Source organism: Oncorhynchus mykiss, chromosome 6, assembly GCF_057628025.1.
Source record: "Oncorhynchus mykiss isolate SJ-2025 chromosome 6, ASM5762802v1, whole genome shotgun sequence".
Classification (NCBI taxonomy): Eukaryota; Metazoa; Chordata; class Actinopteri; order Salmoniformes; family Salmonidae; genus Oncorhynchus; species Oncorhynchus mykiss.
The window spans coordinates 54,770,842-54,794,671 of record NC_143027.1 but is presented as its reverse complement, the minus strand read 5'-3'; the positions used below and the strand labels follow the sequence as shown (position 1 = coordinate 54,794,671).

Below are 23,830 nucleotides of genomic sequence, written 5' to 3'. Positions count from 1 at the left end.
GATACAAAGACACTTTGTGCTCTGACACTTAAACTTCTGCTCCTCTAAACTCCAAAATCTGTCCCCTCACCTTTTCAGAAACACACGTATACACACACGCACACACACAAACACTAAAACACACGCATGGACGTGCAAACACACTCGCGGTGAGGCGAGATGAGAATATAGTGCAAATGCTAATAGACCATATGGGATGAGAATAGAGTGCAAATGCTAATAGACCATATGGCACTGTCATGGCTGTACAGTCACTCTGGACAGCAGGGCAGGTGTGTGTGTGTGTGTGTGTGTGTGTGTGTGTGTGTGTGTGTGTGTGCGCGCGTGCGTGCGTGCGTGCGTGTGTGTGTGCATTTTGTGTGCATTTTGCGTGTGTGTGTGCCAGTGTGTCACAGGAGGTTGGTGGCACCTTATTTGTGGAGGACGTGCACGTGGTAATGGCTGGAGCAGAATAAGTGGAAAGGTATCAACAACGTTAAACACATCGTTTCCATGTGTTTGATGCCATTCCATTCGCGCCGTTGCAGACATTATCATGAGCCGTCCTCCCCTCAGCAGCCTCCACTGCTGTGTGTGTGTATACGTGTACAGTAGGCATCTGTGTGCGTGCATACATTTTACGTGTGTGTGAGTATAGTAAAGGACAGCGGGGAGTACATTGATTCAGTCTCGAACACGGGTTCCCAAAATTAAGGCAGTTATGTACAACTAACAACATGACATTACACAAAAGATTTCATAACAAATTACGTGTGAGCCCTCAGGCCACTACTCTACCGCCACATATCTACAACACAAAATCTGTGTATACTGCGTGTGTTATCATGTGCGTGTGTATGCGTGGGTCTGTAGAGTCCATGCCCCGTCAAATTGAGGCTGTTCTGAGGGCCAAAAGGGGGAAAGGAGGGGAGTGCAACTTAATATTAGGAAGGTGCTCCTAATGTTAGGTATACTCAGTGTATATATTCCATGACCAAATAAACAAAATTGGGGTTAGTTTTGTTTATCTATCCTATTCCTTACTATAAACATGGTAAGAGATATGATTATGCTGTGAGTCTGTTCCAGAGGGCTACTGATCGCCCACACGGGTCAAGAGGGAGGCACCGGAGAGTGATGGGATGCCTCCGGGACAGCTGGAGGACTGGAGAAATGCCCATCCCTGTATCACTTTCTCTTTCCCTCTCTCTTTCTACCTCTCTCTATTTCTCTATTTCTTTCTCTGTCTTCCTCTCTCTGAGACGAGGTTCCCAGAAGCCCATGAGCAGTGTTCCATGGTCCGACTCCCTGCTGCTCTGCTGCCCTTATCATGGTGCCCTCCGTTACACTCGACTGGTGTGTGTGTATGTGTGTGTGCGTGTGTGTGTATGAGTGAGAAGTGTGTATTCCGTTCGAGCCGCAGGTCCAGATGGTCAATACTTGATGAGTCTCCAGGTGGCAGAGTGGCTCTTCTAATGGCCATCTTTAACACTGGTGTGTGTGTGTGTGTGTGTGTGTGTGTGTGTGTGTTCTCGACACTCCAAGACAAGCTCTCCAGATCAAAGAGCTCTTTCTCACACATGCCAGACTCACACGCCAGACACACACATCTATAATGTATCACATACTGGCACCCAGGAGTGTGAAGGAAACGCAATGCTCTTAATAGAGAGAAAAATGAGACAAAGGGAAGTGGAGGAGGAGAGCAGTCCGAGGCAGTACGTGTCAACTAAGCCAACCCCACCATGACATGGGGGAGGGGGGGCCTAATCATCCCATCGCAACACAATCAGCAAAAGTGGCACTGGGTGAAGTGGAGGGAATGGAAAAGTGGGGGGGGGGGGGGGGGGGGGGGGGGTTGGGGTCACCTGACTTTGGGGTAAAAATCTAGTACTGTAGATAGTATGCGACATTTCGAAAGTCTAGTATTATTTTAAATGCCCGGATGTCGTACTCATTTTGGCTATGACAACAGCTGATCAATTAGATATGGGGATGCGCTACCGAGATAAACGAATAACGGAAAACAACTCAACTGCACATGAAGCATTCTCAGCATGCGAAAATAGGTTTTAAAGTACGTGGGTTTAAATGCCAGGATGTTATACTCATATCGGCTCTTCATCTAGTAGAATTTGATGCACACTTTTCCACAATGCATTGGAAGAGGTGGGCTGCGAGTGATGGGCCCTAGTTCTCTTCAAGTAGCCAAACAACAAAACTAAGTGACTTAATTGTAAAGTTGCCGAATAGCGAAGCTTTTGTGGTGGTGTTCAAATATAGGCTAAGTAGTTTTTCTTTTCCTAAAAATGTGTTCAAATCAGTTTGATTGTTTTAGTTTTGTACGCTAGGCTACCTATTTAATTATTTAATTAATGGATCAAGTCTTAACAGTCATTCTGATCTCATGACCAGTGATCAGTGCTTTAGTTAATTATGTTGCTGTCCAGCGGCTCGGAAATTTGCTGATGCGCCTGACTGTCCACGTTTTTCTGTGCAATAGCCTTTTGATATGAAAAATTGAAAAGTTTTGGTGAATTTCATTGATATATGTAACAGGACTTGGGTTTCACTAACACATATGTTGAAATGGAACCAAATGATCTGTTTCTGTCTCCAGTCCCTTATTAAAAGGATATATGGGCTTTGTGGGCTACGATGTAGGTCAAATGTAATAGTCTGCCTCCAACCAGCCTAAGTAGGCTGATACATCCATTCCTATACAATTCAGAGTTTAGAAAAATTATTGGAATTGGAAATGAGCTATCATCAGACTAGTTAAATGAAATTCTGTTGAATTTGGAAAAATACACGAACACACACACGGCCCCGTCCCACCTACCCAGCCAGTCAGGAACCGTGACTGCGTTGCGGCCGTAGCATACTGCATACTGCATACTGAACAGTACATGCTAAATAGTACGTAACGATGAGTGCATACAGTATATGCAGTTTAAGCACAGTTGAAGTCGGAAGTTTACATACTCTTAGGTTGGAGTCATTAAAACTCGTTTTTCAACAACTCCACAAATGACTTGTTCACTAACTATAGTTTGGCAAGTCGGTTAGGACATTTACTTTGTGCATGACACAAGTGATTTTTCCAGCAATTGTTTACAGACAGATTACTTCACTTATAATTCACTGTATCACAATTCCAGTGGGTCAGAAGTTCACATACACTAAGTTGACTGTGCCTTCAAACAGATTGGAAAATTCCAGAAAATGATGTCATGGCTTTAGAAACTTCTGATAGGCTAATTGACATCATTTGAGTCAATTGGAGGTGTACCTGTGGATGTATTTCAAGGCTTACCTTCAAACTCAGTGCCTCTTTGCTTGACATCATGGGAAAATCAAAAGAAATCAGCCAAGACCTCTGGTTCATCCTTGGGAGCAATTTCCAAATGCCTGAAGGTACCACGTTCATCTGTACAAACAATAGTATGCAAGTATAAACACCATGGGACCACGCAGCCATCATACCGCTCAGGAAGGATATGCGTTCTGTCTCCTACAGATGAACGTACTTTGGTGTGAAAAGCACAAATCAATCACAGAACAACAGCAAAGGACCTTGTGAAGATGCTGGAGGAAACAGGTACAAAAGTATTTATATCCACAGGCCTATATCGACATAACCCCGAAAGGCCACTCAGCAAGGAAGAAGCCACTGCCTCAAAACTGCCATAAAAAAGCCAGACTATGGTTTGCCATTGCACATGGGGACAAAGATGGTACTTTTTGGAGAAATGTTCTCTGGTCTGATGAAACAAAAATAGAACTGTTTGGCCATTATGACCATCGTTATGTTTGGAGGAAAAAGGGTGAGGCTTGCAAGCCGAAGAACACCATCCCAACTGTGAAGCACGGGGGTGGCAGCATTGTGTTGTGGAGGTGCTTTACTGCAGGAGGGACTGGTGCACTTCACAAAATAGATGGCATCATAGGGCTGGAAAATGATGTGGATATATAGAAACAACATCTCAAGACATCAGTCAGGATGTTAAATGGGTCTTCCAAATGGACAACGACCCCAAGCATACTCCCAAAGTTGCTGCAAAACAATTTAAAGGCAGTGCTACTAAATACTAACTGAGTGCATGTAAACTTCTGACCCACTGGAAATGTAATGAAAGAAATAAAAGCTGGAATAAATCATTTTCTCTACTATTATTCTGACATTTCACTTTCTTAAAATAAAGTGGTGATCCTAACTAACCTAAGACAGGGAATGGTTACTTGGATTAAATGTCAGGATTTGTGAAAAACTAGTTTAAATGTATTTGCCTAAGGCGTTTGTGAACTTCTGACTTCAACTGTATGTAGTACGCTTGAATGGATATTCGGACACTATCTGTTTGACATTAATAACTTTCCTCTCACTTTTATCCCCCTCTCATTCTCTTATTCTGTCTCTCTCCTCTCTCTCGCACTCCCTTTATTCTACCTCTCCAGTTCCTCGCTCACTCCATGTGTAGACAAAGAGATATAGGCAGCTGACTCGATTAGAATGACTCCACAAGGAGCCCCCTATGCACACCTGCTCCGTGAGTGTTCGTGTGTGCGCGAGTGCATGTGTATGTGTGCGTTGGTCCTCCGAAAAGCACGGGCAGATGGAGATTCATACTCCTGCAGTAAATGAGGCATCTCATTACAACTCCACCCGTTTAATCCACCTCCAATAAAACTCCACACAGACGCTAGAAGGCCACACTGGACATACAGGGGCAAACAGTAGGGAGAGAGAGGGACAGAGATGGGGAGGAACTGAGGAGAGAGAGGGAGAGGGAAGGAGACCGATGAAGGAGTGGGTAGAGGGAAGGAGGGGGCAGAAAGGGAAAGTGACAGGGGATAGAAAGGGCTGAGAGGGACTGAGAGGGGAAGTGGGATGCATCTTTATACCCCAAGTAAGTCCCATCTCACGCACAGGATAAATTGGATAATGGTAGTGGGAAATGGAGAAAAGATATGGAGGTGATCGATTGGAGAGGAGTTTAAAGGGGGATGTCGAGTGTAGAGGAACGGGTGGGAGCAGATAAGAATACTGATAGAGAGAGAGAGAGAGAGAGAGAGAGAGAGAGTGAGAGTGAGAGCTGCTCCCCAACTCAAGGAAGGGAATTGCTATTGGAGTTGTAGCAGGTCCATCCTCTGTTATTGTTGCAGACTTTTTATTACAGAACAAGAGAATGCCACTCACACTCTAATAACGGTTCACCTTGGCGGCCCTGTCATCCCAGTAAATGCCACAATAAAGCAATCCACCAGCTACTCTATACAGACATGTGTAGACATGTAAACACACACGCAGGGAACGTACACACACACACACACACACACACACACACACACAAAACAATGCAGAGTTTGTGAAAAGATTGGAGCAGAGCAATGATCAAGAGACAGCTAGCCAATACATGAGCAGGGGTAAAAATGCTTCCACAGATTCAATAAAAATGACATATTGGCTAACTGTCATCATTGGGTGGAGAAATGTTCTTGACAAAACTCTCTCCTTTGTACTATTACCCTTCAAACAAAACTGCAGAGCAAGTTGATTACAACGCACTGACTTCACACACACAGATTTTTTTAACACTTTAGACATTTAGCAGATGCTCTTATCCAGAGCGACTTACAATTAGTGCGTTCATCCACTTCTCCTAACACACTACGAAGTCGCTTCTGCTCGTCAAAACCGCCAGATCTGCCCTGAGAACGATCTCCATTTCCACGAATGTGATACAGCAGCTCCAGCAGCCTTTGTGCACTTTCCAAAGAGCCTACATTTTGTATTGAATTACTTGTAAACGTAATACTTTGTATTAGTTCCCATAGGCATCCAGTGTTGTTGGATGGTTGAATGGACAGTCGCTGAGGCTGTATTTGTCTTTATTTCCGATGCTGCAGGTTTAGCTACAGTACTTCGCTAGCTAGCTTTGCTAACGTTAGCCACAAAGATATAGGCTGAGAGACTAGGATTCCGCAATAATTTGCCTGTAAATGTCATAATAAATGTTGTGTTCTTCTCACAGGCCTACATTTTGTTTGGACTGTTGTGAAATGCACTCAAAATGTATGACATAATAAGCACTATATTTAAACTAAGCTTAGTCTGGGCTTGATAGCCAGCTAAGTAAGCTAAATGCAGGCTAACTACCCTTGAAATCGTAGTATGCAATAGAAGAAGGCAATACAGAAGCTTCAAAATGACAAAAACGAAAAACTGTACAGTATGACTAATAAAAATGATAAAATATCAAATCTTACAGTAGTGCATATTTTCTAGCAGCATAATAACTGGCTATAAAGTAACCAAACTGTCCTTTAAGATGCACTACATGATCAAAAGTATGTGGACACCTGCTCATCGAACATCTCATTCCAAAATCATGGGCATTAATATGGAGTTGGTCCCCCCTTTTGCTGATATAGCAGCCTACACTCTTCTGGGAATTATTTTGACTAGATGTTGGAACATTGCTGGGGGACTTGCTTCCTTCCGTTCAGCAACAACAGCATTAGTGAGGTCGGGCAATGATGTTGGGCGATTAGGCCTGGCTCTCAGTCGGTGTTCCAATTCATCCCAAAGGTGTTCGATGGGGTTGAGGCCAGGACTTTGTGCAGGCCGGTCAAGTTCTTCCACACCGATCCCGACAAACCATTTCTGTATGGACCTCGCTTTTTGCACGGAGGAATTGTCATGTTGAAACAGGAAAGAGCCTTCCCCAAACTGTTGTCACAAAGTTCAAAGTACAGGATTGTCTAGAATGACATTGTATGCCGTAGCGTGAAAATTTCCCTTCACTGGAACTAAGGGGCCTAACCTGAACCATGAAAAACAGCCCCAGACCATTATTCCTCCTGCACCAACATGTGCAGTTATCACTATTCATTGGGGCAGGGTAGCATTGTCCTGGCATCCACCAAACCCAGATTTGTCCGTTGGACTGCCATATGAAGCATGATTCATCACTCCAGAGAATGCGTTTCCACTACTCCAGAGTCCAAAGGCGACGAGCTTTATACCACTCCAGCCAATGCTTGGCATTGCGCATGGGGATCTTAGGCTTGTGTGCAGCTGCTCGGCCATGAAAACCCATTTCATGAAGCTCCCGACGAACAGTTATTGCACGGACAGAGGCAGTTTGGAACTCGGTAGTGAGTGTTGCAACCGAGGACAGACAATTTCTACGGGCTATGTGCTTCAGCACTCGGTGGTCCCGTTCTGTAAGCTTGTGTGGCCTACCACTTTGAGGCTGAGATGATGCTCCGAGACATGTCCACTTTCCAATAACAGCACTTACAGTTGACCGGGTCAGCTCTAGTTGACCGGTGTCCACATACTTTTGTATATATAGTGAAGCTAGGTCAGATGAGAGCCCAATAGAGAATGAAACATCCTCATAAAAAACATCTGTTGTCTTGCCTCAACAGTGTCTGCTGAACTCCTCAACACTCTCCCATCACACACACACACACACACACGCACGCACGCACACACACACACACACACACACGCTCTCTCTCTATGTGTACCATCCTTTATAGTCAGCCAGCAGTACTGCCACTCACTGGCTATGAGATTTGTTTATAGGCATTCGTAGTCTTTAGTGGGTGTTGTTTTTGATGGCAGTGTCTATTAAGGGAGCGGTATGTGTGTGTGTGAGGTTTACAGCTTATCACAGAGAGAATTACAGAATAAACAGCATAGGACAAATTACCATCAGTTCAATCACACACAAACACACACACACATGCGCGCGCACACACACACACACACACACACACACCCCCCCAAGGGTGAGACATGACGAACGTAATGTGTAACATGATGGGTATCAGAAAGGAAGGATCTCCTAAGAGGCCTGAAAGGCAATCTGACATGCTGACATGTATTTTCACCAACAGCACACATGCATAAACATTATCTTGTAAGGGAAAGCTGATTTGATGTTGATTATATGTTTTTCTGTGTGCCAAATACGATATTGTTGTTGTGGAGGGAGGCCAGGGGGAGGTGCTCATTTTGGAAGGGGGCTGCTCATTTGACGGCAACATGGAACAGGCCTTTGCCGAGAAGCTGCTTAAATACCAGCCCCTCGTGGTATCCTTGGACTGCCTCGGGTGTAGGTCCAAGCTGGTGGCGCTGATATTTGGCAGTCTCGGCCACGTACACAGGCTTGCATTGCGTGGCCTCCAGATTGCGGGCCCGATAAAACTAGGCCAAAGCAATTGGCTAGGTACTGTTCTGTTTCAGCTGTTGTGGGCAGCCTAGCTGTTTGGACAAGGAGGTGCATTCTCGATGCTCAATCTCCCTCTATTCAATACACACCAGGGGTGAAACATGGCTAATATAATGTGTTCCGTGATGGGTATCAGAGAGGAAGGATCACCCAAGAGGGCTCAAAGACAATCTGACATGCTGCTGTCAGTTTTATTGACCTTTCTTTCACTCTCTCTGCTTCTGTTCTGTTTCCTCCTCAATCTCATCTGTCTTTCCTCATCCCTTCTGTAAAAAATCCTTCCTTCATTCATTCATTCATTCATTCATTCATTCATTCATTCATTCATTCTCTGTCTCTGTGTCTTTCTCTCTCTCTCTTCATCCCCTCTCTAATCCCTCTGGAGGGTGTTCTGGTTACCTTCCCTTTCCGTTTCCACGGTAACTCCCCGACCAGAAAACTTCCTCTCAGGTTAGAGAGAGCTGCACGGCTTTCGTTTTTTCTTTCTTTCCTTTATTTTTCCGTGGAATTGGAGAGAGGGATTAGTTTCTACATAGCCTAATCGTCCCGAGAGAGACAGAGAGGCTAAACTAACTCAGCACAGCTATTACTGTCTCATACTACTGTTGTGTTTCTCCTGCTCTGTCTCATCCTGGGGTAAGTGTTACCCCTACAATTATTTTTGTGAGGCAGACCACATTGTCAATGGCTTCAGTTGGTTTTCTCCACAGATTGTTGGTTTTTGAGCTTCCTAATGAAAAGACAACTTGCAAATTCTTAAACGCTCAACTGATCCTAGCAGAAAGCCACTGAGAGCCACTGACATCAGGCAGGTAAAATGCCTCATTAGCCCCTTGCAAGAGGAATAAGGAGAAAAAGCTAACAGTCAATATTTCTACACAGCAAAGCAGGGTGAAATGAAGTGGACACAAAGCTTACTGTGGTCTAGACTGTGAGATGGAGAGAGTCTACTGTAGCAGAAGTGACTAAAGATGGCAGGGCTATCTGTCATATGGGTCATAGGAAATCCTTTTTTCCCCAAGTACCACTGGTACACAGTACACTGACACAGTCTTAATAGGACAGTTCTAGTGCCTATTACTCAACGTAGTTGTGTGACGTGGTGAGGTTGGACCCAGGTGCAGAGAAGAGACCAGACGAGGAATCAGTGGTTAAGGACAAATGAAAACAGTAGCCGCAGGATTACAGTACAATTAAAAAAAAAAAAACTGAACAATATGTCTCGAAAACTCACTCAGGAAACGACAGCACACGGTAAACAATTCAAGCTTCTGCAAAGAGAAACAAAAAACACACCTCTTTTAAAGGGGAAATCACAATGAGTAATAGAACACACTTGAGTGTCATAATTGTCTCTAGGATGGTTCCCCCCTCTGGTGACAGGTGGAACCATGACAAGTTGATGTTAATGTGTTTATTTGCCTGTCTGATGTTTGCTTGTGTAATTAATGGGTTGCTGAGTTTCTGCAATTCCTCCTTCAGAATTCCTCCTTACTCAGCTCCAATGGGGCAGTCCCATTAGTTCCCTTATATAGTGGTTACAGACACGTCACATAGGCATAGTTCAAAAGGTTGGTTCCGGCATGTGTCTGGCACCGTCTCCTATCTTAACTTAAAGAACATTATTCTGGTCGTTCTGACAGATGGTCCTAACGATGAGGTCATGACGGTCCCCTCTTATATCTTTACGAGGCACAGGCAGGAACCAAGGATTGTTTATGACACTAAAGACAAGATTAATATTTTCAAGACCGTTTCTTGATAAAAAAATGACATTTCCTTCACAACACACAAAAGTACACACATTCATGCTCGCACACACACACACACACACACGCACGCACGCACACACACACACACACACACACACACACAATCACACACAATCACACACACACACTCCAAACCCACGTCACATGAATAGCGAGATACCACAGGAGAATAGTGCTTTATCTGGTTTAAATAATCTCTGCTGTGATGATACTCAAGCCCAGAGAATGCAAATGATGACCTTCTGTTGTCCCTTTAACCGTATATGATTAGTATGTGTGAATGAAATGAGCTAACGAACCACACCGTCACCAATGCTACACATGTAGGATCTTCATTTGACCACCCTGTTGCAGGAGAACATTCCTTTAAAACGTGTTGTTTAAAAAGGCTTCTGAAGTTTGAATTTTCCACTGAAAAACTCCCTTACAAAAAATTTATCAACCCCTACAAAAATGTCCATTAATTAACCTATATAATAATTCACATTTCCTGTTGCTGCAGGATTATATTCATGATGTAGCAAACAGGCTCAAATGAAGATCCTACATCTGTACGGTATGTAGATGTAAAACTGATAACGGGCACACTAGAGGATACACACCAGACGGCATGTTCACACACACACACACACACACACACACACACACACACACACACACACACACACACACACACACACACACACACACACACACACACACAGGCACACACACAGGCACACACACAGGCACACACAGGCACACGGGCTCACTCACACATGCATGTACACACACTGTATACAAATACACACCTATAGGCATAATAATATGCACACAGCCATGCACGCACAAACACTAACATGGACACAATTACCATCAAATGCTAGGAAAAGCTTTGACAGGTTGGCAGATGCTAAGTGGGTCATTAAATCTATTGGTGCGTATATTACAAACATACAGTATAGCTAATCAGAATGTGAATAACGTGTTGGTGCACTTATTATAAGCGTAGCGGTAACAAGGATGTGAATATCTAGCTGAGTGAAAGAGACTCTAAAAGGTGTCAAGGCCTCAGAGGCAAAAAAAATACATTTGTCAAAAACTCTGACCACCACCATTGGGAGCACTAACCTAATGTTCTAATAGTGAATGCACCTTATTTAGATCATAACAGAAAGGTACAGTAGCTTCAACTCACATCTGATAAAATGGCTGAATTAGGGATGAGCCAAACAAGGTGGATGCCTCCTAGCATCTGAACTGCACTCGTAATAGTTTGAATTGAATGTAGCCAGTGTGCTTGTCCAAGCATGGAGCTAGATGCATCATAGCAACAGACTGAGCTTCTGTTTGTATGATAACAGAGAGGTACTGTAGCATTAACCTCGTTTCCAGGTTATTGCGCACAGCACATATAAGCCTGAGACATCAACCATTCTAAATTGACCTTAGTGGGAGGGACCATAGAATTTTATTGGAGTTTTATTGGAGAATTTTATTTAATTTGAGCAAATCCGTAACTTGGGCAACTTCTTCCCATCAATCTCTGCGTGTTACCTAGCAATAACAAAAATACTTACGATTTGTCAGATTGAATGTGCCCTTCACTATGCAAATAAGCGTTTAAAACACGTTTTACATCCATGGTCTCCCATTTTCCACCTGTAGAAGATGACGCGGTAGCTTACTCAGAAAACGGGAGTTTGTGCATAAAAACATGTTTTTTCATGTTCATTAGATAGCGAAACACAAATTCAAGCACAATTATTGTTCCTAGAGATATTGGACATGCCTCTGTTGACTGGAAATGTTATTTTGGTGATACCGAATAGTTTAGATTTGGTTGATCAAGGACACCAGGATAGGGAAGTTTCAACAATGAGCCATCTGTCTGTAAAAAATGGCTCGTTGTGGGACGAAGCAATGACTGACCCAACCGCTTGATATAAAACGAAAGAGAAGCTAAGCCGCTAGTGCAACACTGAATGACATGTTCCTCAATGACCTAGCTAGCTAGTTAGCTCGCTACAGTAGTAACTTCATTATCACAATTAACATGTTTTAATGAAGCAGCAACTGCCTGTTCTGCGCCAAGTCATTTCAGTATCGAGACAGCTCAGTTGCTGCTGCTGAACGTAAGAGGTGCCCTAGACACGTGGGGGGTAGGTGTTGTGGGAGGTGATTGGTTGGCAGATTAAGCCATTGAATAACGTGCCTTGTATCCTTGCCTTAGCGGGGTCGTCAACAACCTTGACGTTCAGGTTTTCAGGGGAAATGGAAGAGAGCGCCTCGGTCGTGACTTCCGCTTTCGGGCGTCAACAAGGCGACACTCCGTCTTAACTCCTCTTCCACATTTAGTGGATTGGTTGAACAGTGCAGAGGAGAACCGCCCCCAGGGTTCTCGTCAAGACCAGAATGTGGGGGATCTAGTTTCAGCCGTTTTGTTTTATGCCTGCTACGTTAGGTTGTATCCTAACGAATGCAAAGTTTGATGCTGTGCTCCAATAGACCTGCACATTTGGGCGAAGTGTCTGGGAATGAGATTACTGTAGCGTTCACTGATGTGTACACACAAACACACACACACGCGCGCACACACATGCACGCACGCACGCACGCACGCACGCACACACACACACACACACACACACACACACACACACACACACACACACACACACAACTAAGCTTTTTATTAGAGTGTGCTAGCAAGGAGAAGAAAATATACGGAGCTCAATAATGAGATTGATCATACAGTAAGTGTGGAATGAAACGGCAAGCATTAAAATAAACCATCAATCAGCTTAACCGAACATGTTTAGGGTAATGATTTTTAGAATGATTGATTTCAGACTAGTTCAATGGAACGGTCAATAAAGTTCAAATAGATTGTAACTAAAAGAGTAATTTCATACTTGACTGAACACACAGGAGCAAACACACATGGAAGGCACACACGTGAGCCCACACACGGCACACAGACACACAAACACACCTGAGGGAATCAAAGACTGAGGCAGCCGGTCACTCAAAAAAACTAAACGGTAGCACACAGTGGATTTCAGGAGTGTCTCTCCCCTCCTCCTTCTCCCTATCTCTCTGAACCAAATATGACCATGTGCCCAATCACACACTCACTACTTATTTGTAGTAAGCTGTGTATGTTCTTTAGACCTGTTGAAAAGCAGAGTGATGTATTAGCATCCCAGTCTTACCTTTATGCCTCTGCCTCTGTGCTACTCAGTAGACCCCTTACACACCCAACGTAGCTTCAGCTCCAGCCTGTAAAAACATACACGCATGAATCAGGATCTAGTATATACTCACTCACAAACAGAGCACATAATAACGCATACAGTACCAGTCAAATTTTTGGACACACCTACTCATTCAAGGGTTTTTCTTTATTTTTAAAAAATGTTCTACATTGTAGAATAATAGTGAAGACATCAAAACTATGAAATAACATATATAGAATCATGTAGTAACCAAAAAAAAACGAAACAAAAATCTAAATATATTTTAGATTTTTCAAAGTAATCACTCTTTGCCTTGATGACAGCTTTGCACACTCTTGGCATCCTCTCAATCAGCTTCACCTGGAATGCTTTTGAGAGTCCAACTAAGCGCAAACCAGATCGGATGGCGTATCACTGCAGAATGCTGTGGTAGCCATGCTGGTTAAGTGTGCCTTGAATTATTCGCTGTAGTTCACTGACAGTGTCACCAACAAATCACCAACAAAGCACCCCCACACCATCACAAAAAATAAAAAATAGTAACATAAAGAAAAACCCTGGAATGAGTTGGTGTGTCCAGACTTTTGACTGGTACTGTACGTGTCCAAACAAGCTCCCTGAGGAAAAGATAAAAAAAATACTCCCAACACCAATCCCAGTTTGTGAATAAACAGCTGATTCACATAAACCCCGAACATAAATGTACGACAACAACCTCAAAACCCTAACCCACCAATGACCCAGAGCACTGACTTTGTGTGTATGTCTTGAAACCCACTGTGCAGTACTTCAGTGTTCTCAGAGACATACTGTACTGTTCTCCCCCCGTAGAATACTTCATCCGTCTCTTTGACAGGAAACCTTAGAACGGGAAACCTTTTGTTCCACCTCTGCAACCCCCCAATTACCTTAATCTTCTTACTCCAGTAATCCCAGCAGGGGAACCTTTTTGATGTGACACGCTCGAACGAACATCAAAGTTGGCGTCTTGATGATGTGGGCACTGTGGGCTGGGCTGTATGTGCCTGTGTATGCCCATCAGAGCAGGACTAGTGGATTATTCTGGGATAGGAGGAGAGAGGGCCCAATAAAAGGCATTGGATGTGATGGATGGATGTGATGGGCAGAGGAATCTGTGAGCAAATATGAGCAGATTCAATGGAGGTGAAGTGTGGGAGAGAGTGTGTGTGTGTTTACTATATGTATGTGTGCATACAACTTTAACAGCCTGCATGGGCTTCTAGCATCAGCGAGGGAGGACATTCATTCTCCTCTATGGGCTAAGGCTTGCACTGACATGAAACTCAGTCATAACTACGCTACATAACGACAGCAGCTTCACCAGAACACAACAAAGCACTCAAGGACAAGACTCCTACTTTGATTCCAACAACAAACACACACACGACCATCGGAACTATCCACTCATTTTCCCCTTCACTCCTGTAATTCAAGGCCTTTCTCAAAGGTCAGTGTCTCAGTGTGTGTGTGTGTGTGTGTGTGTGTGTGTGTGTGTGTGTGTGTGTGTATATGTCTGTGTGTAAAAACATGTAATTCATCTTATTTTTGTATATGTTGGCAAATGTTTTATAAGAAAAATAAGGCCCTTGCACCTGAGAATTCACGTTTGATATGATAACTCCCTCCTAAGGGCTGTTTCCAAGCCCTTGGCTTCGCCTCAGGCCTAAGAACAGCCTTAGTCGGGAGTTATCACACGATAATCCCTGGGTACTCATGCCTTATTGCTTAATTGTGTTGATATTACATAATCACTTTTTGTATTACCAGATGCCTGTCGGAACAAATTGCCTAATTTCATTCTTCAAAGGACTTCTTTGATCTTTAGTTTCTGAATGACCAATCGCTTTCCAAGCATAAAGTAATTTTTAATGCTGCCTGATATAACTCTTTGCCAGAGGAATGTGCAGCATCAGGTGTCTTTTTGGTATGAAAGGAGTCCGATGACTCTTGGAAATACTGAAATGAAATAGATAGTGCTAACCTGTCCTATTTATGTGGGATTTAAGCCTGCAGATTTCTTCTAATGCGCGTAACACTGAACATAAATATAAAAACAATATGTAAAGTGTTGGTTCCATGTTTCATGAGCTGAAATAAATAATTCCCCAAAATGCACACAAAAAGCTTATTACGCTCATATTTTGTGCACAAATGTATATATCTCCCTGTCAGTGTGCATTTCTCATTTGCCAAGATAATACATCCACCTGACAGGTGTGGCATATCAAGAAGCTGATTAAACATCATAATCATTACACAGGTGCACCTTGTGCTAGGGACAATAAAAGGCCAATTTAAAATGTGCAGTTTTGTCGCACAACACTATGCCACAGATGTCTCATGTTTTGAGAGAGCAGTGCAATTGGCATGCTGACTGCAGGAATGTCCACCAGAGCTGTTGCTAAAGAATTTAATATGAATTTCTCTACCATAAGCTGCCTCCAAGATTGTTTTAGAGAATTTGGCAGTAAGTCCAACAGGCCTCACAACCGCAGCCCACGTTTAACCACGCCAGCACAGGACCTCCACATCCGGCTTCTGCACCTGTGGGATCATCTGAGGAGAGGTGGTGGGGGGATGGGAGGTGTATTTCTCTCTGTAATAAAGCCTTTTTGCGGGGAAAAACTAATTCTGATTGGCTGGGCCTAGCTCCCCAGTGGGTGGACCTGGCTGCCAAGTGGCTGGGCCTATGGGCCAAAACATTGCTGTACCTCTGCACAGTCATGTGAAATCCATAGAATATATTTCAATTGACTGATTTTGTTATATTAACTGTAATCTTTGAAATTGTTGCATGTTGTGTTTATATTTTTGTTCAGGATAGCATGCAGTATTTATTCAACAGATGGTGTGGAATATGGACTCATTCACCTAAGTGAAAGTTTAAGATGTGAACTGTCCCTTTAAAGTGATCAAATGCAATGGGTACTTACAGAATACTGACATATATGACTGACTTGGGTTTCAACCACAAGACTGTGTTAGCCCACAACCTCGTGTCCTCTGCTGAGTGTATGTGAGGGTGATTTCCCTCTCGGCCTATTTGAGATTCATAACTTTGGAATTGCAGCATAAAGATCAGAGCAACCTCTTTTAGAGGCTGGCACAGAATCAGACGCCCGTCTGGCCTCCACCCGCTGGAGATCTACTTAAAAGTTTGGATCCTCACAGTTTTGAGGTCTTAGATCAGCGACAACAAGACAGGGCTTCATTAGAGAAGCCCTCTCATATAAAAGCTGTTATACAGTATGTAAGAAAGTATTGGAATATTCCAAGGGGCATGAGGGTAGAATAGAAGAGAAATAAGTAGAAGATGACAGGGCTTCTGCCTAGTTATATGACTTTCTCATCACTGTCAAGTTAATTTTCATGTATTTTACCTTTATTTAATTTGGCAAGTCAGTTAAAAACAAATTCTTATTTTCAATGACGGCCTAGGAACTGTGGGTTAACTACCTTGGTCAGGGGAGAACGATAGATTTTTACCTTGTCAGCTTGGGGATTTGATCTTGCAACCTTGTGGTTACTAGTCCAACGCTCTAACCACTAGTCTACCTGCCACCTACGTATATAAAAGTCCTGAGAATTAAACCAATTAGAAAGAGATATAATGTTGTACGGAATAACACAAATACTTTCCCTTTGGAGAATCTTCAAAGAATGTTTTTGATTAAAAAAAATATAGTATATGTTTTAAATTAAATATCCTTCGAATGTTCTTCAAACATTCATTAAAAATGTTGTGCACACAATCTGTAACAACCACCACAGAACATTCCCCAAACGTTCTCATTGGGTTTCCAGGAACAGAACGAATGTGTTCTGGGAACGTGCTTGCAACATCAGGTGAATGTTGCAACAGATCTCTCAAGGTCTGAGGGAGCGTGCAATTGCCATGTTGACTGCAGGAATGTTGCCGGAGAATTTAACGTCCAACCGGCCTTAAAACCGAATACCACGTATATGGTGATGTGGGGGCGAGTGGTTTGCTGATGTCAATGTGGTGAACAGAGTGCCCCATGGTGGCGGTAGGGTTATGGTATGGGCAGGCATAAGCTACAGACAACGAGCACCAGATACGGACTGTTTATCTGATCCACGCCCATAACTTTTTATTAAGATATACAATATGTGACTAACAGATGCATAATGTGAAATCCATAGATTAGGGCCTAATGAATTTATTTAAATTGAATTTGTAATATGAAATGTAAGTCACCAACATTTTTGAAATTGTTGCGTTTATATTTTTGTTCAGTATAGAAACAGGTCTATAGTTTCCCTTGTCTGTTTTGCTGCCCTTCTTGTGACAGCTCTGTATAGTGAGGTAAGTAGTTGCTTGTTTTGTCTCGTTTCTACCGAAGTAATTCATTTGGAAATGACCCAAGCTGCTTGCTCTAGCTAGCTACGGTAGCAAACTAGATAGTTAACTATCAGGTTTGTCTGTCAGCCTACAGTCTTTACGGTTGTGGTCTAAGCCTGCTGTTCATCAATGAACATATCTGTGAATGTATTTTTGTGTGCTCTTTCCTGTCTGATTATCCATCCGCCTGATAAACATATACGCATACAATAAACTGAGAAACCAATCTGGCCATTTCGATGGATGGAATGAAAGTGCTGTGTAACGTTATGATGATACTCCAGTATATGTGTATGTGTGTTTGTGTGTAATGAGATTTGATTGATTGAAAGTGCTGTATAGCATCATGATTTAGTTGAGCTTATTAGGATTCCCATCAGCTATTGCACACGCAGCAGCTACTCTTCCTGGGGTATCAAATGATTATACTGTGAGTGTGTAAGTAATGGGAGGCGTATTGTAACTGTAACACACAATTTATTATGGAAACCCCTAAGAGGTGAGAGAGAAAGTTAGAGAGAGAGAGAGCGAGACTATGATCCTGACCACAATTGTATCCTCTGTTCCTCTCGCACTCTCTACCCCCCGTTGTTGCTCTGTTCCTCTCTCACTCTCTACCCCCCGTTGTTGCTCTGTTCCTCTCTCACTCTCTACCCCCCGTTGTTGCTCTGTTCCTCTCTCACTCTCTACCCCCCGTTGTTGCTCTGTTCCTCTCTCACTCTCTACCCCCCGTTGTTGCTCTGTTCCTCTCTCACTCTCTACCCCCCGTTGTTGCTCTGTTCCTCTCTCACTCTCTACCCCCCGTTGTTGCTCTGTTCCTCTCTCACTCTCTACCCCCCGCTGTTGCTCTGTTCCTCTCTCACTCTCTACCCCCCGTTGTTCCTCTCTCACTCTCTACCCCCCGTTGTTGCTCTGTTCCTCTCTCACTCTCTACCCCCCGTTGTTGCTCTGCTCCTCTAGGTCAGTGAAAGCGATGTGGAGAGTCAGGGCTCAGCAAAAGTGCAATTTGTTGGGCTGATTTGTTGAATTTGGATCCGAAAAGTGGATGTACCTACATACAGTAGCTGCTCAAAACGGTTGCGTGGCATATTGCTACCGATGTACACTACATGACCAAAAGTGTGTGGACACCTGCTCATCGAACATATTCTAAAATCATGGGCATTAATATGGAGTTGGTCCCACTTTTGCTGCTATAACAGCCTCCACTCCTCTGGGAAGGCTTTCCACTAGGTGTTGGAACATCCCTGCTGGGACTTGCTTCCATTCAGCCGCGAGAACATTAGTGAGGTCGGGCACTGATATTGGGCGATTAGGCCTGGCTCTCAGTTGGTGTTCCAATTCATTGGAACACCAACTGGTTGAGGTCACGGCTCTGGCCAGGCAAGTCAAGTTCCTCCACACCAATCTCGACAAACCATTTCTGATTTATCTCGCTTTGTGCACTGTGGCTTTGTCATGCTGAAACAGGAGAGGGCTTTCCCCAAACTGTTGCCAGCACAGAATCGTCTAGAAGATTTCCCTTCACTGAAACTAAGGGGCCTAGCCCGAAACATGTAAAACAGCCCCAGACCATTATTCCTCATCCTCCAAACTTTACAGTTGGCACTATGCATTGGGGCAGGTAGGGTTCTCAGGTAAACCCAGATTCGTCCGTCGGACTGCCAGATGGTAAAGCGTGATTCATCACTCCAGAGAATGTGTTTCCACTACTCCAGAGAATGTGTTTCCACTGCTCCAGAGTCCAATGGCGGTGAGCTTTACACCACTCCAGCCGACGCTTGGCATTGCGCATGGTGATTTTAGGCTTGTGTGCAGCTGCTCGGCCATGGAAACCCATTTCATTTTGCTCCTGACAAACAGTTCTTGTGCTGACGTTGCTTCCAGAGGCAGTTTGGAACTCGGTAGTGAGTGTTGCAACTGAGGACAGACGATTTCTATGCACTATAGCACTCGACGATCCCATTCTGTGTGCTTGTGTGGCATACCATTTTGCGTCTGAGCCGTTGTTGCTTCTAGACGTTTCCACTTCACAATAACAGCACTTACAGTTGACCGGGGTAGATCTAGCTGGCAAGAAATTTGACTAACTGACATGTTGGAAAGGTGGCATCCTATAACAGTGCCATGTTGAAAGTAACTGAGCTCTTCAGTAAGGTCATTCTACTGCCAATGTTTGTCTATGGAGATTGCATGGCTGTGTGCTCTATTTTATACATCTGTCAGCAACGGGTGTGGCTGAAGGGGTGTCAACATACTTTTGTATATATAGTGTAAGTATAGTACCCTGAGGGTGGTGTCAGTAGACCAGCGTCGGGGACCCTGCAAAGGCCCCTTCCCAGAAACCGCAGGTGCTGGTCGCTGAAGGCATTAAAAATGCAGCATGTGCATTCACTTTGTAATGGCTACAGTGGAAGGAAACGGGGAGCCAATCGTGTGGCACCAGGGGGTGTGGAACGAGCTGTTACTCATAATTTGAAAGCATGCTACTCCCTGGTGAAGTTTGAAGGGCGCAAGAGAGGATGTGTGGCATGCATCCAGAGTGGACGCAGGGCAAAGACTGGGAAATGTTGAAACCTCCTTTGGATGCTCTGTGTGTTCTGTGCAACTTTGCAGGATGGGGCTGTGCTTCCAGAAGTACCATGACAGTGCGAAATATACATTTGTCCCACAAGTCTTATTGGGTAATTGTGTACTTTTTTAAATTGTGTTTTGTATTTTCTCTTTTCACCGAATTGCTGTCAAAGTAGGCAACTCAAACCTGGTCTGTACTGAATCTTGCTGAGACAGGTTATCTACATTTTGAAAGTCTATGAATAGTTGCTTGCATTTTTACATAAGTAAGAATCGTTGTCATTCAAATAGCCTTCTTTGTGTGGGTTTTGAAATACTTCCTGAATATTGTCCTCTGGTCACATTTGGGAAAATATACTATACATTTTCAGTGAATTATTTAGTAAAATTTACAGTGCCTTCAGAAAGTATTCATACACCTTGATTTATTCCACATTTCGTTGTGTTACAGCCTGAATTCATAATTATTTTTTTTAAATTTAAATTCTCTCACCCATCTACAGTCGTGGCCAAAAGTTGAGAATGACACAAAAATTAATTTCCACAAAGTTTGCTGCTTCAGTGCAAGTGGTGCGTACTGGCGGCAGAGAAGTCAGACGCAGTTTCCAACGGCGCAGTTTAATAATAAAAACCCACCAGAAAACAGAACAATCAATAAATGGGTACATAACACGACGCACACCAGACATAACGTGCACAAGCACTTACAATAAACAATACCGGACAAGGACGTGGGGGGGACAGAGGGTTAAATACACAACATGGAATTGATGGAATTGAAACCAGGTGTGTGGGAAGACAAGACAAAATAAATGGAAAATGAAAGGTGGATCGGCGATGGCTAGAAGACCGGTGACGTCGACCGCCGAACGTTGCCTGAACAAGGAGAAGGACCGACTTCGGAGGAAGTCGTGACATTCAGTGTCTGTAGATATTTTTGTCTGATGTTACTATGGAATACTGAAGTATCATTACAAGCATTTCATAAGTGTCAAAGGCTTTTATTGACAATTGCATGAAGTTGATAAAAAGAGTCAATATCCTGACTGATGGCAGCCCATTCTTGCTGAATCAATGCTTGGAGTTTGTCAGAAATTGTGGGTTTTTGTTTGTCCACCCGCCCCTTGAGGATTGACCACAAGTTTTCAATGAGATTAAGGTCTGGGGAGTTTCCTGGCCATGGCTTCAGGGCGCCCTGAAGCCTTTTTCACAACAATTGAACCGCTCTCCTTGAAGTTCTTGATGATCCAATAAATGGTAGATTTAGGTGCAATCTTACTGGCAGCAATATCCTTGCCTGTGAAGCCCTTTTTGTGCAAAGCAATGATGACGTCATGTGTTTCCTTGCAGGTAACCATGATTGACAGAGGAAGAACAATGATTCCAAGCACCACCCTCCTTTTGAAGCTTCCAGTCTGTTATTCAAACTCAATCAGCATGACAAGAGTGATCTCCAGCCTTGTCCTCGTCAACACTCACACCTGTGTTAACGAGAGAATCACTGACATGATGTCAGCTGGTCCTTTTGTGGCAGGGCTGAAATGCAGTGGAAATATTTTTGGGGGATTCAGCTCATTTGCATGGCAAAGAGGAACATTGCAATTAATTGCAATTCATCTGATCACTCTTCATAACATTCTGGAGTATATGCAAATTGCCATCATACAAACTGAGACTGCGAAAATTGTGTAATTCTCAAACTTTGGCCACGACTGTACACAAAATACCCCATCATGACAAAGTGAAAACATGTTTTGGAAATGTTTGCAAATTTATTGAAAATTAAATACAGAAATATCTCATTTAGATAAGTATTCACACCCCTGAGTATTGTATTTTATTTATTATGGATCCCCATTAGCTACTGCCAAGACAACAGCTACTCTTCCTGGGTCCAGCAAAATTAAGGCAGTTATACAATTTTAAAAACATAACATATTTCAAAACACATTAAGTGTGTGCCTTCAGGCCACTACACTACTAACACATATCTACAACACAAAATCCATGTGCACGTGTGTGTATAGTGCGTATGTTATTGTGTCTGTGTATGCATGTGTCTGTGTCTGTGTTTGTGTCTCTTCACAGTCCCCGCTGTTCCACAAGTTGTGTTTTTATCTGTTTTTTAAATCTGATTCTACTGCTTGCATCAGTTATTTGATGTGGAATAGAGTTCCATGTAGTCATGGCTCTATGTAGTACTGTCCATAATCTGTTCAGGACTTGGGGAATGTGAAGTGCCCTCTGGTGGCATGTCTTGTGGGCTATGCATTGGTGTCCAAGCTTTGTGCCTGTAGTTTAAAACAGACAGCTCGGTGCATTCAACAAGTCAATACCTCTCACAAATTCAAGTAGTGATTAAGTCAATCTCTCCTCCACTTTGAGCCAGGAGAAATTGACATGCATAATAATGTTAGCTCTCTGTGTACATCCATGGGCCAGCCGTGCTGCCTTGTTCTGAGCCAATTGCAACTTTCCGAAGTCCCTCTTTGTGGCACCTGACCACACGACTGAACAGTAGTCCAGGTGCGACAAAACTAGGACCTGTAGGACCTGCCTTGTTGATGGTGTTGTTAAGAAGGCAGAGCAGTGCTTTATTATGGACAGACTTCTCCCCATCTTAGCTACTGTTGTATCATTATGTTTTGACCATGACAGTTTACAATCCAGGGTTACTCCAAGCAGTTTAGTCATCTGAACATGCTGAATTTCCACATTATTCATTACAATATTTAGTTGAGGTTTAGGGTTTAGTGAATGGTTTGTCCCAAATACACTGCTTTTAGTTTTAGAAATATTTAGGACTAACTTATTCCTTGCCACCCATTCTAAAACTAACTGCAGCTCTTTGTTAAGTGTTGCAGTCATTTCAGTCTCTGTAGTAGCTGACGTGTATGGTGTTAAGTCATTCGCATACATAGACACTCTGGCTTTACTCAAAGCCAGTGATATGTCGTTAGTAAAGGGGCCTAGACAGCTGTCCTGGGGAATTACTGATTCTACCTGGATTATGTTGGAGATGCAATCTCAACCACACTGCACACTGCCCTAACCCATCTGGACAAGAGGAATACCTATGTGAGAATGCTGTTCGTCGACTACAGCTCAGCATTTAACACCATAGTACCCTCCAAACTCGTCATCAAGCTCGAGACCCTGGGTCTCGACCCCGCCCTGTGCCACTGGGTACTGGACTTCCTGACGGGCCGCCCCCAGGTGGTGAGGGAATTGGTCCACCCACACAGACAGCATTGTGAAGAAGGCGCAGCAGCGCCTCTTCAACCTCAGGAGGCTGAAGAAATTCGTCTTGTCACCAAAAGCACTCACAAACTTCTACAGATGCACAATCGAGAGCATCCTGTCGGGCTGTATCACCGCCTGGTACGGAAACTGCTCCGCCCACAACCGTAAGGCTCTCCAGAGGGTAGTGAGGTCTGCACAACGCATCACCGGGGGCAAACTACCTGCCCTCCAGGACACCTACACCACCCGATGTCACAGGAAGGCCATAAAGATCATCAAGCACAACAACCACCCGAGCCACTGCCTGTTCACCCCGCTATCATCCAGAAGGCGAGGTCAGTACAGGTGCATCAAAGCTGGGACCGAGAGACTGAAAAACAGCTTCTATCTCAAGGCCATCAGACTGTTAAACAG

The 23,830-nt window shown here is 43.6% G+C and overlaps 1 protein-coding gene and 1 long non-coding RNA gene across 3 annotated transcripts in view; one reads left to right on the top strand and one right to left on the bottom strand.

Moving 5' to 3' along the window:
- Positions 1–23,830, top strand: part of LOC118964910 (uncharacterized) — a 450,019-nt gene that overhangs the window by 291,361 nt on the left and 134,828 nt on the right. The window lies entirely within an intron of this gene.
- LOC110526161 (xylosyl- and glucuronyltransferase LARGE2s) overlaps positions 1–23,830 on the bottom strand; it is a 216,520-nt gene that overhangs the window by 77,260 nt on the left and 115,430 nt on the right. The window contains exon 3 of the mRNA XM_090238199.1: positions 13,192–13,258. The gene's annotated coding sequence lies outside the window, so the exon portion shown is untranslated. The remainder of the gene's footprint in view (positions 1–13,191; positions 13,259–23,830) is intronic.